The sequence below is a fragment of the Podarcis melisellensis genome, assembly GCF_964234715.1.
Source record: "Podarcis melisellensis genome assembly, chromosome: 12".
Classification (NCBI taxonomy): domain Eukaryota; kingdom Metazoa; phylum Chordata; class Lepidosauria; order Squamata; family Lacertidae; genus Podarcis; species Podarcis melisellensis.
In genome coordinates, this window is record NC_138544.1 from 51,329,999 (window position 1) to 51,350,560 (window position 20,562).

General features: G+C 46.5%; 2 long non-coding RNA genes across 2 annotated transcripts in view; one reads left to right on the top strand and one right to left on the bottom strand.

Annotated features, from left to right (window-relative positions):
* LOC309353405 overlaps positions 1–375 on the top strand; it is a 157,457-nt gene extending 157,082 nt beyond the window's left edge. The window contains exon 2 of the long non-coding RNA XR_014161809.1: positions 205–375. This is a non-coding gene — a long non-coding RNA (uncharacterized lncRNA). The remainder of the gene's footprint in view (positions 1–204) is intronic.
* The window catches only part of LOC309353482, a 56,432-nt gene that overhangs the window by 4,919 nt on the left and 30,951 nt on the right, over positions 1–20,562 (bottom strand). The gene's annotated exons all lie outside the window — the stretch shown is intronic.

A 20,562-nucleotide genomic window follows, 5' to 3' on the forward strand; every position in this document is an offset into this window, starting at 1 on the left:
CCTCATTGCAAATGTGGGTCAAATCCACGCTTCCAGGTGCCATAAGAAAGCTGCAGAGATAGCGCAGGATAGTGCACACCCCGGAAATGATCTCTTTCAGCTTCTGCCTTCTGGAAGAAGGTGCAGGATTATAAAGACTAGGACTAGGTGCCTGAGAAACAGTTTCTATCCAAATGCGATTTTGGTTTTAAACGCAGCGTAAAGTAGTCTCTATGGGAGTATATTGTATTTACTTATGGGGTATCAGAATTTTTAGGGGGCTAACCAGGCTGGGATAGCAGGGATAGCAGGCTTGTTGTTTTTGAATGTCTGATGTAGATTTTATCAATTTCGTTCTGTATGGGACAATGACAATAAAGATTATCATATTGAGAAGGGATTGGGGCGTCTAGATGGCACCTGGGGTCTCTTGCGCCCATGGAGGTGAAAACAGCTGTGCCATTAAAAAAAAGTGTCTGCAGAAAGTTCTCCACATGAAATTAAAAAAACCAAGGCTTGCAACTTGTATTTCAAGAACACAAGCATGCAAGAGAAGCCCTGGACTTCTCTGTAGAAAGGTCCTGATTGCCTTTCCAATGTCAGAAGTTGTGTCCATCTCAGTCTAGCTACAATCAAGTGGGATTTCCACTTTTTTTAAAAAAAAGTGCATATATCATCAACAATTTGCATGTTCATCCAACAGCATACTGAAAAACCAGCGCAACTATTTTAAGCGCAAATCTGCTCCAGGGATTTGAAGAGGTGATAGCATTGGTGAAGTCATAATTATTGGCCAAACAGTATTGCCTCTTCTGTAGCTGGAACTAAATTATTATTATCACCCATTTCATTACTATACTGCTTTATGTTTTTAAGAACAAAATCTCAAAGAGGTTTACAACACATCAAAACGTCAAATAAAACTATCCAGAATAAAACATTACTGAAGAAAGACAAATATAAAGCATGCATTCAAAGCAACATTAAACAACAGGAAACTAAAATTCTAGATTCAGGTAGGTAGCTGTGTTGGTCTGACGCAGTCGAAATAAAAAAAATAAAATAAAATAAATCCAGTAGCACCTTATAGACCAACTAAGTTTGATTTGGTATAAGCTTTCGTGGTATCTGAAGAATTGTGCATGCAGACGAAAGCTTAAACCAGAACAAACTTAGTTGGTCTATAAGTTGCTACTGGACAATTTTTATTTTTATTAGGAAACTAAAATGTTATCTTAAAGGTTTCAAAATAAAGTCTTGCAAAGGAGGTCAACTACAGAATGCACATTTAATGCAGCAACGTTAAAAAAATATATCTTAAGCATTTCAAATGGAAACATTAGTAAAGGAAGTCGGTTATAAAATGCACATTTAAAGCAGCATAATTAACAAGAGAATAAAACAGTACCATAAGCAGAGGATATATCTGCTGCTGTTGCTGACAGTTGTACCAATGGTGGTTCATTGTGGGTTGCAGCTGTGAAAGCTTAGGCTTGATGACCTGGGCCTGCACTAGGAGACAGCCAAGATGGTTTCTGGCCTTTTCAGTAGCCTCAGCTTTTGCAGCTGGAGTCAATCAGAGACCTGCCCTCCCAGGCCAGGTGGGAAAAGGCCTGCTAGGCAGGGAGCAGGTCTTCCAGGATTTGCAGCCGTGAAACCATTTTTCCCCACCCAGACCTCATTGCAGAAAGCAGTGGGTGGTGGAATATATGGGTGTTTGGAGGGCACTGAAAGTGCTATCAAAACTGCCTCTCTCACTTGAAAACTCACATATGTCCTCTGGGAATATTTTATAGTAAGCGTTTTTGCAAACCCTGAAGATTGCACAGTAAACGTTTTGGAGTTGTTGTTGTTTTTTTATTAAAAAAAAAACCAAACCACATGTGCAAAATGAAAGTCCATGGCTGCAGTCTTGGTTCTAGTTACGCTTGCTTAATCTCATTTATTTCCACGAGGGGAAGCCCGTGTTACCGGGTGCACATTTGCGGCATAAACAAGCAACACACACAGTTTCTTGCTGGTGCCCCGAAGACATGCAGAACAACGATGGCATTCCACCAATGTGACGAATGCAATATGTTCCGAAGCCTCTGCTGCATTTATTTATTTAAAAAGAAGGTTAAAAAAAAAAAAATTAGCTGCCAGTCATCGGATGAGGAGAAGTGGCGGGTGCGTCTGTGACCCTGGCAGGCCGCCTGATGAACAGCTGGGATCAGAATTCTATCCCTCCTAAACATGCAGAGACTCTGCTTAGTAAGTAGTCTTACCAGATGTCTCTGACACTGCCTGATATTCTTACTGACCATGCAAACAGCTCCAGCCCCAAACCTTCTAGGTCAAACCCTGACCTCAGGGACATCTTCCTCGATATCTCTCTCACACAGAAAAATGTTGCTTTGCAGATGCCATCAAGCACTCAGGAACACAATTGCCTTTCAGCTGAGTCAGGGGAAACCAATTGGTAGAACAAGGGTCTATGCCATTGGTGGCCATTGCCAGGCACCTGCTGAGGTCCCACCCCCCACCTCAGCAACATCTCATCTTAGGGGTCCCTAAAACCCAGAGCCAGCACTGTAGACCCCACAACACTTTTTGAATGTAATCCCCAGAGACCTTAAAGCAGCCTTTCTCAACCTGTGGGTCCCCAGATGTTGTTGGACTACAACTCCCATCACCCCTAGCTAGCAAGGCCAGAGCTCAGGGATGATGGGAGTTGTAGTCCAACAACATCTGGGGACCCACAGGTTGAGAACCGCTGCCTTAAAGGAATATGAATCCTAAAAACATATGAAGGGCCTCTGACATACCCTCCAACATTTCCCTATACAGGGCTGCCTTCAGATGTCTTCTAAAGGTTGTCTAGTTACTTATCTCCCTGGCTCAGGGGTCGCATAACTCCATACCCTCCAACACTTCTCTGATGAAAATAGGGATGTCCTAAGGAAAAGCGGGACATTCCAGGATCAAATCAGAAACCGAGACGGCGTCTGTAAATCCAGGACTCTGGAAAATAGGGACACTTGGAGGGTCTGTTCTGATAGACCAAAGGCCCACCTCGTCCAGCATGGGTCATTCCCACAGTGCTCATTCAGATGCCCAGGGGGAAGCCACCAGCAGAATAATGGTCTCGGTAGCACTCAAGGTATGGGAAAGCTTGCACAGTTTTTAGGAGAAATTGGGGAGTTGCAGTCAACAGAAGAGCGAGAGAGATGGCAAAGAGTGGGAGAGTCCTTTTATTTAAACCAGGGCTATGGGACCTTTTCGCAGGCAGAGAGTCACATTATTTCCTGGGCAACCTTATGGGAGAGGGGCGTCACATGCCAGTGGTGGGAGGGGCCAGAGGTGAAAAGTGGGCGTGGCAACGAAAGTCAATGTCAACTTTGCACAGGAGGCTGGTTTCTACACACACAAAACCCCACCTCCATCCAGGCTGGGAAGAGGGGTTATCTGAGCTCAAGGACACATTCCAGCCAGGCAAAGACACTCAAGGTGGATCTAATGAGGGGTGTGGCTGGGGAAGAGGTGTGACCCACAGGGAGTCCTGGAGGCCAGGTACAAAGGCCTCATATTCTCATCTGCCCCAGGCCTGAGCCCCACTGCTAGATCTTTGGATTCTCTATGTAACAGTTCAGCACACGTTCCATCAAGAAGCAAAATGCACACCTGGCTTCCATACTGTTATGTACTGAAGTTCTCACCCTGGGCCAGCAGGGGGATACTGTAGATAGTTATGCAAATAAGGGATCAAAAGTGACGTTCAGTGATTGGGTAGTTTTAGAAAATTGTTACAGTTACGTTGTACTGCAGCTCTATATAAGCAGGTTGACCGAACCCTTCAGTTCAGTTCTGTCCTGGCCTGTGAATAAACAAGAGCTGTTTGAAGAATTGCTGTGTCTTCTGATATGTTCACCCACAACTTAACATATACCACATTCCAGAAAGCACAGTTGCCACCAAATGGCGATGGATGTAGGGACACCAGTACCTGGGGAGCAATGAGAGAAGAGGGCAGTTGCCTTCATGCCCTGCTTTTGAGCTTCCTGGAGGCCCATGATTGGTTGCTGAGAGGAGCAGGGATGCTACATTCTGTGCACCTTGGGTCTGATCCAGGAGGCAGGGCTTGCCTTACATTCTCAAGTGGGCAGAAGCTGGACATCTGTAGGTCAGCTCAAGTGGTTTTGCATGGTTGAGATTGGCTCCTCCATGAGGCCTACCAAGCAGCCTTCCCTAACCTGGTGCCCTCCAGGTGCAGTCAGACTCCAGCTCCCATCACCCTTGGCCATTGAACCATGCAGACCGGGGCTGATGGGAGTTGCAGTTCAATGCACCTGGAGGGCACAAGGTTAAGGAGGGCTACTGGGGACCTCCTTCTGGGCACAGGCCAGCAGTGAGGGGCCAAGAAAAAGTCTGCTTCAGTTTGTTGTAAGCTCTTCCCTTTCACTTGCAAGCTGTTTCCCTGCCTCCACAGAGTTAAGCACCCTTTCTGTCTTCTGATAATGCAAACACACACACACACACACACACACACACACACACACACAGCCTTGCTTGGATGTCCTCCTGCTTCTCATGCCATAGAGGTTACCGGTATTTTAAATTTACCTACAGATGGGAACCGAGAAGACAAATGAAAAATTGATGCAGCACCCTGGAGACTGATTGTTTTATTGTAGGCATGAGGTTTCAGGGGCTATATAAGCGATGTCATCAGATGCCAACAGCAGTAGCGAGTGCTGTGCCTCCTGGACTCTGGTACTGAGCACAGGCAGAAAATAGAAACAGGAGGAAGGGGCAGCAGCCAGCCTGGGCATTTGCCAGCCAAAGTGGCCAAGGCGTAAGGGAGAGGGGAGGGGGGCCTGGCCCATGCGGTGCAGATGTGGCAGGATTCTGCACAGGTGTGAGTCAAGGGCTTGTGGTCCCTCTCTGCTGCTCTGAGGCAATAGCCAGTAAGTGCACAAGCTGGGAACAGCCAGGAATTTGCCTGCACAGGTCATCAGATGCACAAGGGGGTTGTTCAATTACTCATCTGCCCTTCCTGAAATGAATGACTCTACACACACACACACACACACATACAGACAATCCACATATTTCCTCAGCAACCTCATGAGAGAGGTTAAGCCAGCCTTTCACAGCTTGGCACCCCCTAGATCAGTGTTTCCAAAACTTAGTCTCCAGCTGTTTGGGTTTTTTTAAGACTACAGTTCCCATCAAGAACATCTTATAGAGTTTTTATGAAAACCTACGAGATGGCAGTGAAGGCCGCGAAGAAGTCCTACTTCTCGGCCTCCATTGCATCCGCTAGCTCTCACCCAGCGCAATTATTTAGTATAATTTGGTCTTTAACGTCCCTCGAAGGACAGCCAAATTTAAATAACAATTTGACACACAGCTGTGAGGCATTTGCGAGCTTTTTTGCGGAGAAGGTCTTGTTGCTCCGCCATGACCTCCCTGCCAATTTGGATACAATAAAGGAACTGGAGGCCCCTCGACTGTCCTCGGGTTCAGTATTGGACCACTTTGACTGGATATCCCCAGCCGATGTGGACAGACTCCCCCGAGCTGGAAAGCCCACCATTAGGTCCAGTCACAAATGACTCTGGGGTTGCAGCGCTCATCTTGCTTTACTGGCCGAGGGAGCCGGCGTACAGCTTCCAGGTCATGTGGCCAGCATGACTAAGCCGCTTCTGGCGAACCAGAGCAGCGCACGGAAATGCCGTTTACCTTCCCACCGGAGTGGTATTTATTTATCTCCTTGCACTTTGACGTGCTTTCGAACTGCTAGGTTGGCAGGAGCAGGGACCAAGCAACGGGAGCTCACCCCGCCACGGGGATTCAAACCGCCAACCTTCTGATTGGCAAGCCCTTGGCTCTGTGGTTTAAGCCACAGCGCCACCCGCGTCAAAAACAACTGATAGATTGTCACAAAACATATTGTGAAGCCAACATGACTGCAACCACAGCAGCAACTCATACTAACACCTTGGAAAGACCTTTCCTTAGTGTCAAACAAGGTCAGTTGCCAGTCTCACTTCCCAGGGGATGGCAGTCCATAACTGGGGTGCCACCACAGAGAAGTCACTACCTCGTGTCACCACCCAACATATCTCCCCCACCCTACCCTGCGAGCCGTGGGACTCCCAACAGATCCAAGAGACTAAGGCAAGTTGATCCAGGGACAAGGCATGCCTTCAGCTACCCTTCTCGCAAGGAGATGTCCAAGAAGCTGTGGGGTCTTTCGCTAAAAAGTGGGGAGGGGGAGGCTGGACCTCACTTCTAATCTCTAAGGTTGAGCTCACATGTGCACATTCCAGCCCTTTATTGATCACTTGGGAATCTTTCCTCCACCCTGCGGTGTCCCAGTTTTGCATTTCCTTTTCTGATGAGAGAGAAACAACATCCATACCAGCCTGCCCTGGAGACAGGCTCGAAACACCACCACCCCCGCCGAAACTTGGGAACTGTGATTCACCCATCACAGAGCTACGATTCCCAGCATCCTTAACAAACTACAAATCCCAGGATTCTTTGGAGGGGGAGGTCATGTGCTTTAAGTGTACAGTGTGTGCACATACGCTCCTGTGCAGCTGGACCCAGATGCAATCCATCATCACGCACCTGGTGATGGTCTGTGTAACGTTTCTGTGTTGCATTGCCCATTTGTACAAATGCCATTTTCTTCACCGCCCTCCCTTCCAATGAAACTCCAGCGAAACTGACATGGTTTTCCCCCAATCTTGCCAGTTGTCAGTTCTCCCACAGATGGGTTGTGGGAAGGAAAAGTGAAAGAAATAGGGCACCCTGCAGATGCCCACAGATTTGGGTAAGGTGGAGGAATTGTACCTGTGTCATTCCTGTCAATAGGGATGAAACAGATGTATTCATACAACGCAGAGAGACAGAATTGTAAAAAGAGAAGAGGAAGGAGGGAGACGATGACGATTGCACTTCCAAAACGGACACAACTCTGGGGGGGGGGGGGAAAGTGATGGTTGGAAGACACTGTTTTTATCATTGCCGTATTTTTCCGTGTATAAGACGCCCCCATGTATAAGACGACCTCTAATTTTTTGAGCCCAAAATTATGAAATAAATAATTGCAACATTCTGTGTATAAGATGACCCCCAATTTTAAACTTTAAAAAATTGCGAAAAAATATTGTCTTATACACGGGAAAATACAGTAATTTTAATAGATGTTATCAACTGTATGCTTTTTTTGTAATTTTTATGTAAGCTGCTTAGGAAATTTGGTAATCACCTTTTTAAGAAGAAAAATAATAATAAAAGTTCAATTTATTTAACTGTATTTCTAATCCACCTTCCAACAGAAATGTTCCCAAGGCAGAGGACACACACACACTACAGTTATAACATTAATCTGAGGGCCACATGCCAGTTGTGGGGTGTAGCTGGAGGTGAAAATGGATGGAGCAATGAATTGTACGTATAAAAAATTTGCCGAAAGCAACACCAAGCAGCCTCAAGTGATTCCAAATGCCTGATGGGACAAGCAAGCAAAAGTATTCACAAGAGACCAGAGAAGAGCAGTGACAAATCTGTCAGTTCATAGACAAGAGCACATTTCTCATGGGTGACTCAAAAAGAGGGGGAGGTTGAAATGGGAAGACAGAGCCACCTTCCTGCATGGCCTTTCATATATTTCAAAACTTGATCCAAGCAGATTTACAGCCACGTGTCAGTCTTGAATACAGGAGCACGAGAAGTTGCCCTGGGAACCTTAGTTTCTTAAAGGTGCTGGAGGAATTATAGCTTTGTGGGGGGACTGCAGTGCCTAGGATTCTTTGGAGAAAGTCGTGTGATTTAAATGTGGTTCAGATATGCTTTTAAGGTATGGTGTGATGGCCTGGGATTCGGACTCGGATGCTGAACCTGAGGGATCCCAGCCTGCACAGGATTCCCCGCCTCCAGAACCAGCTGAGGCATGAACCTGAAGGGTCCTCACCTGTGCTGGATCCTCAGGTGCAGGCACCAGCTGAGTCTGCTCTGGCCCCTGAGGTGATGGAGGACCCATTGCCTGCAGGTGCTCCACTCTCATCCCCGTCAGAGGAAGCTGAGGTTGCCTCTGGGTCTGGTAACCCTCCAGCCTCTCCTGAGCTACAGAGGCTCAAGGCAGAAAGGCGCAGGGAACTAAGTTCCCACAGGAGGAGTGCTCGCCTCCAGGCCAGGAGAGGCGAGTCACCAGAGGATCGGGGCCGCCCTGTGCTTGGGGCAGATAAAAGCCAGCCGGCCCCAGTCCCAAGTTGCAGGAGCAACATTGTTGGTTGCTAGTTCCTGCCTGAACCCTGTCCTGCTTTCCTGCCTGAGCTCCTGACTTGCCCTGGCTCCTTGCTTGCAAGCCTGTTCCTGACTTCACCTGACACCCTGCCCTGCACCCAGCTTCAGCTACTACGGACTGCATTGCATCTTTGACCACAGACCAGACTTGGACCTCGCCTCTCGGGTAACCCATGGGACCAGCACATATGGTGTGGATCTGCTCCTCAACTGGACCACTGCTTCATCTACATCTGTACTGTCTACATTGACCAAGGGCACCCCTCTAGGGACTCTCCCAGAGCTTGCCTGGAGATGAAGGGGATCAAACCTGGGATCTTCTGCACACAAACACTTTTCTGCTGAGCTAAAGTGCTTTGCAACTGCTCAGAGCAGTGGTTCTCAACCTGTGGGTCTCCAGATGCTGTTGGACTACAACTCCCATCATCCCTGAGCTCTGGCCTTGCTAGCTAGGGGTGATGGGAGTTGTAGTTCAACAACATCTGGGGACCCACAGGTTGAGAAAGGCTGGCTTAGAGCAACGGTAGGGGAACCTTTTCATTCCCTTTCTGGGGGACACGTTCTGAGGGCCACATACCAGGGGTGGGCGCAGCCAGAGCCAAAAGCGGTTGAAGTAATGAATGCAAATTTTTACCATTTTCTAGAAGGCTGGTTTCTACACCCACTCATGCAACCCCCTCTTATCCTCCAGCCACACAACCAGAGTTCAAGAAGAGGACTGAGGTCCATATAGAGAAACTACAAGGACCACGTTTTGACACCTGGCAGAGATTCTCCACATCCCTTAAAATGCTTAGTCCCGTGCTCAAGAACATCCTGGGTTCAAAGGCCCTTTCAGTAGGAATCCTGGGCATCTTGCTTTCTTCCAGCGACCGAGAGGGAATAGAAGAACAGAGGAGGCAGAAGGAAAAACTTGTGCCTGCATCCAGTGCTGAGCACACACCAGGCTGAAAACAAACCAGCATTGGCACCAGGGAAAGCTGTGACCTTGTAGTAAAGGTAAAGGGTCCCCTGACCATTAGGTCCAGTCGTGACCGATTCAGGGGTCGCAGTGCTCATCTCGCTTAATGGCTGAGGGAGCCGCTGTACAGCTTCCAGGTCATGTGGCCAGCATGACTAAGCAACTTCTGGCGAACCAGAGTAGCACACAGAAATGCCGTTTACCTTCCTGCCGGAGTGGTACCTATTTATCTACTTGCACTTTGACATGCTTTCAAACTGCTAGGTTGGCAGGAGCTGGGACTAAGCAACGGGATCTCACTCCGTCGCGGGGATTCAAACCGCCGACCTTCTGATCGGCAAGTCCTAGGCTCTGTGGTTTAGACCACAGCGCCACCCGCCACCCTGTGGCCTTGTAAGAATTAGGCAAATGTACACAATTGCTCTTGCTAAATGATGGGGAAGGTCAACAACTTATTTGGGGCTCTAAGGTGAATCAGGCACCTAAGGAAGGGCGCTCCGCACTCTGCCTGCTGATTCTTTTGGTGATGTTGATGGATCCTGATGATGAATCCTGACAGAGTTCTAAATATTGGAGCACAGAGAGAGAGAGATGAAGAGGGATCGCAGCCAATAACCGCAACAGCTCAAGGGAGCACCGAGTCTTGATCTACTTTGGAAACGAACGGCGAAGCCAGCCTTTCCTCTCCTTGCTGGAAACCACGATGTGTGAGGCAAGGGAGCCCCAGACTTTACCCCGTGCCCAGACAGCTGACGTGCCAATCCCTTTGGTTCCGGTCTGCTGTTTTACTGCTAATGCAACAAATAGCCTCAGGGGCGGCGAAGAGGGAGATACGGTATCCATTATGGCAAGCTGGGAAGAGCCCTTGCATTGAGTGCTGAAGTTAGCGTGTTTGTTTTTGCTTTGCGTTTGGGGACCAGAGATCGCAACTCGAAGGCACAGAAGGGCCTTTCAGCTGCTTTGCTTTTGTTTTACTCTTCCATTTGTTTAGCTTCATGTCCTTCCCTTTACCCTTTTCATCTGTTTTTTTTTTCCTGCAGCGCTTTAAGATGATTTTCTGAGATTCAGGCAAGGGATTTTCCATGCAAGAAGAGACGCCTTCAAGGTGGCAGCAAAAAAAATAACAATACCAAACCTTCTGTTCCTTTGGGCATATTTACTCTTCCCCCTACTTCCCCGCCAGAATAACATTTAATTTAACAAACCATCAGCTAAAGACGGGGGAAAAATTCATTCAGTAATCTGTACTTCCTGAGCCAGTAAGTGAACTGAATACCCAGCTGTCATTCAAAACACACACTTTTCTGAATTTTGTGATGCAGTCCTCTGACAAAAAAATGGGCACAAGAACACACGTATTAGTGAAAATAATGTGCAACACTACAATGTATTTCATGAGCTTGCTTGCACAAAATGTTTATTGCTTGCACAACTTTTAGAGGACATCTGAAGGCAGCCCTGTATTGGGAAGTTTTTAATGTTTGATATTTTATTATGCTTTTATATGTGTTGGAAGCCACCCAGAGTGGTCGGGGCAACCCAGCCAGATGAGCGGAGGTATAAATAATAAAATTATTATTACTAGGCAAAACTGCACATATTGGAAGAAGTGAAAATGCATGCAAATTTTTATGCAGACCTTTCACAAATATGCTGAAATGAGACCAGCTGAAGTTAATGTTGGCAAGAAGAAAAGCTAAGAGAACCCAAAATTTGTAGATTCATCCATTCCTACTAGCGACCAACATTAAACCAGTGCCCTATGAATTCCTTGTCTCCATACCAGAGTTCTTCCATCAACATCACAGAAAGAGAGAAAGAAAACTCACACCGAAGAAAGCAGTGCAGAAAATATCCCAGGATGCCCACTGTTGAGGAGTGGGATATTCTGGGCCTGTTTAAAGTGCTCCAGCCTCTATGATGCTCCCATTGTAGACATTGAAGACTTCAGGGCTTGGGGAATCAAGTTTGTGTGTTGCAAGAACTCCAAGTCCCATCAGCTGGATCCATGGACAAAGAGCATGGTGCCCTGGCACATCTGCTGAGCATAGGGGTTCGTTCTGTTTTTTCAGTACTAACTTGCCAACAAAGGCCCGTATAGTTAAAGCTATGGTTTTCCCAGTAGTGATGTATGGAAGTGAGAGCTGGACCATAAAGAAGGCTGATCGCCGAAGAATTGATGCTTTTGAATTATGGTGCTGGAGGAGACTCTTGAGAGTCCCATGGACTGCAAGAAGATCAAACCTCTCCATTCTGAAATAAATCAGCCCTGAGTGCTCACTGGAAGGACAGATCCTGAAGCTGAGGCTCCAATATTTTAGCCACCTCATGAGAAGAGAAGACTCCCTGGAAAAGACCCTGATGTTGGGAAAGATGGAGGGCACAAGGAGAAGGGAACGACAGAGGACAAGATGGTTGGACAGTGTTCTCGAAGCTACCAGGATGAGTTTGACCAAACTGCAGGAGGCAGTGGAAGACAGGAGTGCCTAGCATACTCTGGTCCATGGGGTCACGAAGAGTCGGACATGACTAAATGACTAAACAACAACAACAACATACCTTCACAGCCCTTCCATACAAAGACCTTATTTTTAGTTACCCTAAGCTTTCTTCACTTAAGCGGTCTAACCGGGGGAGGGACAGTCATTTTGATTTGAGGATGGCGCAGTCATTAACCACTGGCAACAGGGGGGACAGCCAGTGGGCTTGCGGCAACACCTCTAGCACCTGCTGCTTGAAACACCTGCCTCCCTCTGCCTAATGGTAGGGCTGGGCCAGGCTGCAGTACCACCCCGTGGCCATCTGATACGATGGGGGCGCTACACTGCAGCAGAGGGCAAGCCAGCAGTGTCTTCCTTCACTATGGTGACACATTTAATAATTTGCCTGACTCCTCCTGCAACTACAATTTCTGGTCCGAGGCCATTGGAACCTTGTTTCCATTCTAGCTGAAAGAAACCACAATCCTCAAGGATCATTTGACAAGTTAACATTTTCTTCATGAACCTCTTTGATTGGCACTGCTGATTCCACATTTGGAAGAATATATGGACTTTATTCTTTTTCTCTCTCCCTTTTTTTAATTTTCCAGACTTTATTAAGAAGTTAAAGTAACAATCCAACAGGAAATAGGAAGTAAATAGAGAACGAAAAGTACAAATCCCCCCCAACCCCCCCCCAGGGTTCACAGTTATTACCTCATAAAATAAAGGCCATTCTCAACACGTTACTCATTGAATTAGATGTTACAACAAGAGTCCAAAGCAGATATTATGAATAAAATAAAAAACACACATATTTCATTGGGCCTTGCCATTTCTGTGATTGACTTGTCATGTAAGTAAAAAGTATCTCCAAAGGAAGACAAAATCCATAGGTTTATCTGCACCCTGAGATACCCTTAATTTTTAAGTAAGTTTCTCAGAAATGAGAATAATCATTACTGTATGAAACCAAATAGTTAAAGAAAAACCTGAAACTTCCCTCTTGACATTTGAGGCACTAAAACGTAGCACAAATCCTAACACACTACCTCTCTCTCACACAAACACACTGCTGCCAGATAATCGCATTCGCTTCTCAGTGGTTTTCTAAAGCTACTGACCATTGGTGTTTGTCCAAAAAGCACTCCTCCTGCTTTCCAACTGGAATCCACAAATGGAAATTAATTGGGCATTGATGATAGGCTTCTATATTTAGCAGGCTGTTTAGTAACCAAAGCATAGAAAGATGATCAATATGGATGCATTACTTTTTTCAGGAAAGCTGTGCCAGGGCATACACTGGAATGCTACCCTTACAAGAGAAAATGTGCTGGTGGTGACATGATGTGCAGAAAATTACAAAAGGTTCGGGGAGGCTTCCTAGCCCACACCTGTGCCTCCCCACCCCACCACTGGACTTCCAAAGCTAGATTCACACAATGCAGAACTGAACAGTCCCCTCACACTTTACAAGTTTAAGGGTTGCACACACAGATGTTAAGCTCATTTAACATGTGAATGCCACAGATATCCATTTGAAAGCAGGACTCTCAGACAGGTACATCTGTCAGGGAGATGGCACTGCAAGATGCTGTCCAGAGTGTATAGGTAAAGGTAAAGGGACCCCTGACCATTAGGTCCAGTCGTGGCCGACTCTGGGGTTGTGACGCTCATCTCGCTTTATTGGCCGAGGGAGCCAGCGTACAGCTTCCGGGTCATGTGGCCAGCATGACTAAGCCGCTTCTGGCAAACCAGAGCAGCACACGGAAACGCCGTTTACCTTCCTGCCGGAGCGGTACCTATTTATCTACTTGCACTTTGACGTGCTTTTGAACTGCTAGGTTGGCAGGAGCAGGGACCGAGCAACAGGAGCTCACCCCGTTGCGGGGATTCGAACCACCGACCTTCTGATCGGCAAGTCCTAGGCTCTGTGGTTTAACCCACAGCACCACCTGCGTCCCATGTCCAGAGTGTGTAGTTGGTGGGAAAACTCACTGCTAGGGTTCAATCCTGGACCCTGAGGTCTCCTTGGAGGAAGAGCTGGGGGAACAGGACCCCTTCCTTTTTTAAAAAAATATTTTTTATTAATTTTCCAACACAGATAAACAATCATATCGAAATTTCCACAAATTTAGTTCTATTTGGACTTCCTTCAGCTTTTCTGACAATCATCCATATATACCTCTCAGTTACGCATTTCTTCTGTTTATATTGCCATTAAATTTGGGGGAACAGGACCCCTTCCAGCAGATGTCCACACTTCCAGTGATCTCTAAGAACCACTGAATCGTGAGGTCCCTGCCCCAAGAGGACCAGAAGTCTTCACACCAGCAATCCAGGTTCCTGGTTGGCTCTCAGATTTCCCTCCTCTGCTCCAGGGACACAGGAATAGAGGAAACAAGGGAACTGGGCAGGATCTTCAAGGCTGCTGACAAAGTGGCCAGCTAGCTGCCTACTTGAGAGGAAAGGGAAACACCTGGAAACCAAGGGAAGCCTGCTGGGTGAGATCAAAGACTTGTCCAGGCTGGCATCATGATATTGACAGGTTTCGCTGATTGTTTTGATGCTGCGCACCACCTAGAGACTTTAAGCAACAGCAAATGGTTTATAAATGCTTCTAAATAAAGAAACAAAACATAGCCTATTAGGATTACCCTGCATGAAATCTGTCATGTTCCCTTTTTTTCCAAGGCCATCTCCCCTAGTGGCCATTTTGTGGCGGTGCGTCTTCCTTGGTTAGTTTACACAAGGTTTACACAAGGTGAGGTTTTGTTTTGTTTTGGCAGCACTGGGTGTTTACTGCTATTGAAAAGATCCAGCTTATTCCGCCCTGGGATGACCCCAAAGATGGCCAGTGTGGATTGGAACCACAGTGGGGTCGCCAAGAGTTAACCCCCCAGGGTGACAGGCCTGTTCAGATGGAGAAAAACATCAAATGGCCATTCAGCTGTGGAAATGGTAGCAGGTGCCACATAATACTCTGCGCGTACAAGATGCTAGAGCATAGCCTCTTAATCTCAAGGTTATGGGTTTGAGCCAAAGATTCCTGCATTGCAGGGGGTTGGACTAGATGACCCTTGTGGTCCCTTCAACTCTACTGTTCTATGATTCTATTATCTTTCAGTGTGGGAGCATCTGCAGTTTGGAACACCAGGCAGGAACCTTTCTGGGCACTTGCTCACAGCATGTTCGTTTAGCCAAACCTCTCCTAAACATGCAGAAACATTACATGTGTTTTCTCTTTGGGGCTACTCTTATCTTTCCAGTGTTTCTTATAACAACAACAATAACAACAACAATTTATTATTTGTACCCCGCCCATCTGGCTGGGTTTCCCCAGCCACTCTGGACGGCTTCCAACAAAGATTAAAAATACATTAAAATGTCACACATTACAGTGGTACCTCGGGTTAAGTACTTAATTCGTTCCGGAGGTCCGTTCTTAACCTGAAACTGTTCTTAACCTGAAGCACCACTTTAGCTAATGGGGCCTCCTGCAGCTGCCAGGCCACCGGAGCACGATTTCTGTTCTCATCCTGAAGCAAAGTTCTTAACCCGAGGTAATATTTCTGGGTTAGCGGAGTCTGTAACCTGAAGCGTATGTAACCCGAGGTACCACTGTAAAAACTTCCCTGAACAGGGAAGACCCATTTTAAACTGTTCTTTTATCGAGAATTTCCATGCTTCGTTTCATATTGTTGTAAACCGCTTACAGGCTTTCTTGCAACCAAGTGGTATATAAATCTTGCTCAGGAAAACAGAAAATGCCTTGCTGGCATCAATGAGGCCTTTGTCATCAACACGCGATGCTTTCATCCTTCTCTTTCTCTCTCTCCCCATCCCTCCATACCAATGGCATTTTACCCAGGACCAAAATATGCCCAGAGAGGCTGTCACAGCTGAAAACAATAAGAATGCAACTCTTGCAGGAATGCCCAATCTTATGCAATCTCCGTTATGATTTCTAGGCCAAAAGAGGCATGTGAATATCAGATGCTTATGTGAACTGATCAGCCCCAACATCTTTCCTTCCTTCTTCCTCCATTGCTCTCTTCTTTCCTGCCTTGTTTATTCCCCTCTGCAACTGAACAGCGGGCCTGTTTTATTATCACCTTGAGCATCGCAGCGAAAACCATTTCAAATCTGGGGACCAAATGTTCATTCCCTGCCACGGCTCCTCCATATGGATTGAATGGTAATCTCAAGTTATGGTTTTGAGGCAAAGAACCTCTCTCTCTCTCTCTCTCCTTCTCCATCCATATGATAGACATGTTAGGGTTGCCCTGTGGTTTATTTCCTAGGAAAAAAATGTGTTGGTACTCACCATGTTGTTACAGTAAGTACAGCCAAAAAAACTGATTGGGTATAAGTAATAAATTGTTGTTGTTGTTCTGTTGTTGTTGTTGTACGCAGCCCATAATAATAAAACAATGCATCCGCTATATCAATTTGGAACATCTCCTTTTACAGCGCCTAGGAGGAGGGAGCAAATCTGAAGCAAAGCACTCAAAGATATCTGGATTTTTGCAGGCTGATTGCCACCTGAGTTCAGTAGTTGTGGCACCACCATTGATAATTCCCTATCTCATTTCACTAACCTCTTGGCTTCTACTGTGGATTGGACAACAAGAAAGGGCATCTTTTGAGGAGCAAAGCAGCTGGGTTGGTAGCGGAGAAGATGCTCCCATAGGTACTTTGTTCCATGTCATTTAAGGCTTTATATGCTAATAGCCAAACCTAATTAGAACATAAGTACCTGAAAAGAGCCTTGCTACAGTGGGTATGGCCCAGTCTGGAGGCTGCTCAGAGTGGTTGGGCCAATATAGTCAGATGGGCGGGGTACAAATATTAAATTTTTGTTGTTGTTGTTGTTGTTGTTGTTGTTATTTAGTCCAGCATCCTGTTCCCACAGTTGTCTATAGGAAGCCTGCAGACAGGACCTGAGTGAACTACTGCTAGGTAAAGGTAAAGGGACCCCTGGCCATTAGGTCCAGTTGTGACCGACTCTGGGGTTGTGGCGCTCATCTCGCTCCATTGGCCGAGGGAGCCGGCATACAGCTTTCGGGTCATGTGGCCAGCATGACTAAGCCGCTTCTGGCGAACCAGAACAGCACATGGAAATGCCGTTTACCTTCCCGCCGGAGTGGTACCTATTTATCTACTTGCACTTTGATGTACTTTGAACTGCTAGGTTGGCAGGAGCTGGGACAGAGCAATGGGAGCTCACCCCGTCGCAGGGATTCGAACTGCCAGCCTTCTGATTGGCAAGTCCTAGGCTCTGTGGTTTAACCCACAGAACTAGTGTTAGGGCTGCCATATTTTGAAAAGCAAAGAAGAGGACACATTTGCCAACTTCTACTTTTAACTAAGGATCGCTACGACGACTCTCATTTTAAATACCCATTTTAAAAAAGAGGACGTGTCCTGAAAAAGAGGACAATATGGCAACCCTATTTTTAGTGTCCTCCCCTGTTGTGATTCCCAGGGAGTTGAGATTCAGAGGCATTAAAAGTCCCCCTCCCCACTTTATCCTGAGAACAGCCCCTCAGGGGTGAGAGTGCCTGACCCGAGGCAACCCAGGAAACAGCAAGGTTAAACAAGGACTTCAACTGAGAGCTCTCCCATCCAAAACCAACACTTGAGCTACTGCAACACACTGTTATTTAGTTTTAGAAAAATGTACAGATGTACAAGTCGAGCGGGTTGCAAGTGTGCAGGTAGACAGTCAAGGCGTATGCACAGTTTTAGGAGATGTGCAAGGGTATAAGTGGAGCAGGTTGCAAGTGTTCAGGGAGAAAGAGTTTGCTAATCCCAAATCTACAGCAGCACCTCTGAAGCCCGCCATGTCTAAGAAAGAAAACTAATCTCAGACACTTGCAGACCTGCAAGCAGTTGTGGCTACTTGCACTCCAGATGCTTGGAAAAGCAGGTGGTCAGTTTTAAAGCCATCAATAGCCATTGCAAACCATTGAGTCACAAAAAGACTGGGGTTTTTTTTTTGCATAAGACAGCATGCCTAACACAATATATCTAGGTTGCTCTTGCTTTTATTCTACAAGGAAACAGATGGCATGGAGATTGTTATTATTATTAAATTTTATTTATACCCCGCCCTCCCTAGCCAAGACTGGGCTCAAGGCGGCTAACACCGGTATAAAAACAATTGATTGAAATACAACTTAAAAACAAGGTTAAAATATAACATTAAAATGCAGCCTCATTTCAGTAGGAACTCACATCAAAAACTTTTTGGGGGATGAAAACGTCAAGTCTTCACCAAGGCCAACTATCCAGACTGGTCCTACGTGGGCCAGAAAAACACCAGGGAAGTCCCCAAATAGGAGTTCCATCAAAGAAGGAGAAAGGAAAAAGGAAGAGGGGAAGGGGATCAAGTTGATTCCAAGCCAAAGGCCAGGTGGAACAACTCTGTCTTACAGGCCCTGTGGAAAGAAATCAGATCCTGCAAGGCCCTGGTCTCATGAGACAGAGCGTTCCACCAGGCCGGAGCCAGTGTTGAAAAGGCCCTGACTCTGGTTGAGGCCAAGGAGGCTGAGGCTGAGATGGGGGCCTTTCGGGTCAAGAGAAATGATCTCCATTGGGAGTACCAGAACCAACACTTTTCTCGCCAACTTTAAAAGCACGTCAGTGGGTTCCCTAATTTTCATGTGCTATTAACTCTCCTTCAAAGAGAGCTTGGCGTGAAGTGCCTGAGAGCACATTGCTGGCCCAAAGTCTGGTGGCAGGGTGGGGACTTGAACCCAGTTCTGTCCACCTGATGCAACACCCACTTTCGTCACCCCCCGCCCCAAACTCTACTCTCCACCCGCCATGGGTCATCTTATGCAATCCAGGCTTCAGGGTGTGCGGCACAAGCTCATCGCAGGGAAAACTTGCTGAGAAATCTTGAGATTCGGAAAGCAAAAGAGAAGCAGCAGCAGCAGACCCCAACAACAGCAATGGCATCTCCCTCCAGCACCCCCAGCACAAGAAAAAGACGAACTCTGGTGGGAAACAAAGCTCCGTTTCCTCAAACCCAAGCTTGGCATCCCAGGAGGTTGCCTTGGTCACCTGCCCCTGATTACTCCTCCCTGAAGGACTATCTACACCATGGGTCAGCAAACTTTTTCAGCAGGGGGCCGGTCCACTGTCCCTCAGACCTTGTGGAGGGCCGGACTATATTCTGAAGAACAAAATGAATGAATTCCTATGCCCCACAAACAACCCAGAGATGCATTTTAAATAGAAGTACACATTATCCTCATGTAAAAACACACTGGTTCCTGGACCATACACAGGCCAGATTTAGAAGGTGATTGGGCCGGATCTGGCCCCCAGGCCTTAGGTTGCCTACCCATGATCTACACAAAGATCCACCCAAAAGCTGAAGGAAGTAGTACAAAATAGCTCATCCTCCTTCAAGAAAGCCATGCAGCACAGACCTGCATGGTCAGCATCGTGTTCATGTGTTTTCGCCTTTTTAACTTGCCGTGGGGGAACATCAGTGTCCCTTCAACTAATGGTAAGCACAGGGGGGATAGGATTAGAGTAAGGATGGGAGAACCTCTCAAATTTCAGTTTCTGTCAATTTCACTTTCTCCCAGTTGCTCACACTTATGCCCATACTCTCCACATTTCCACATCTGTTTGTGATTTTTATTTTATTTTTTAAAAAATCCACAAGTCCTCAAGAAAATTCACCATCCCTTTAGTGTGAATTTCTCCAAACGCACAAATCTTTGCATGCAATCCTGCCACATATATACATTTTTTTTTGCAAAGCATGTTCCCCTAATGTAATGCATTTTCTGAATGCTGGTTTCACTAAAATATGCATTTCTATGCACACATTATCCCAGTAATATGCATTTGTGCATGCATTACTTAGCTGGAGAACCACATTGCAAAATTAGGAGAAGTGCAAATTTCAAAGAACAGGTGCATTTCGGTTCACAAAGTGCAAAGTAAGTAGGTTTTGCATACAAATGTGAACTGAATCAATTTTCTCCCCCATTCCTAGATTAGAGCTATACATGCAGATGCCTTATATGACAAGGAGAAATCATGCACCCAAGTTGTGAAATGAGGTACAAACATTTTTTTAAAAGCAAGGTTCGGAAGTTGGACAATTGGGAGAGCAGAACCATGGATGGTTCTTGACTGGGTGAGGCCTTTGGCCTGGGATCAGTCCTGCCTAAGAAGCCACTATCCAGGTTTATGAGCTTGCACTAGACACTTCCTGGGCTCATCCAAGTCACCTGCTGAATACATGAGGGCTAGAATCTTGAGAGCGGCAGCTGAAATTCTCAGGATGCTGGATTCTGTGCTCGATGAGCCCACACACTTAAATACGCGCAGCCCTGCACTAGACAACACAACCTTCTTTTCTCAAGGCACGTAACGCAATGACAGATCTGCAGAGTCCTTTGCTGTCAGGGTTCAGCACATCAGGGCATGGGATGTGGGTGGAGAGGAGAGGGAGGGGAGAGAAGGAGAGAGAGAGGAAAAAATGGAGGCAGAAAAGCTCCAGAGAGAACATCATGCCACCTTCCGCAACTTAGGAGTCGCCCACTGAGATGGAAATCTCTTCTGAAAAAATGTTCTGAGGGGAAACTGTCACAGTCAACTGGCCTAATGCTGAACCTAGGCTAAAGATAACATAAAAAAAAAAAAAATCCTCGTGATCCTGATAAACAAGTCAGACCCTCCACAGGAACAGCTGCAACAGAGATAAAGCTTCTAAGCTGAGCAATTCGCAGCAAAACCAAGAGCACCCAGCTTGGTTTTTTAGCATTAGCAACGGCAACAAACATGCCATCCACTCCGCAGAGGGGTATTAGCAAA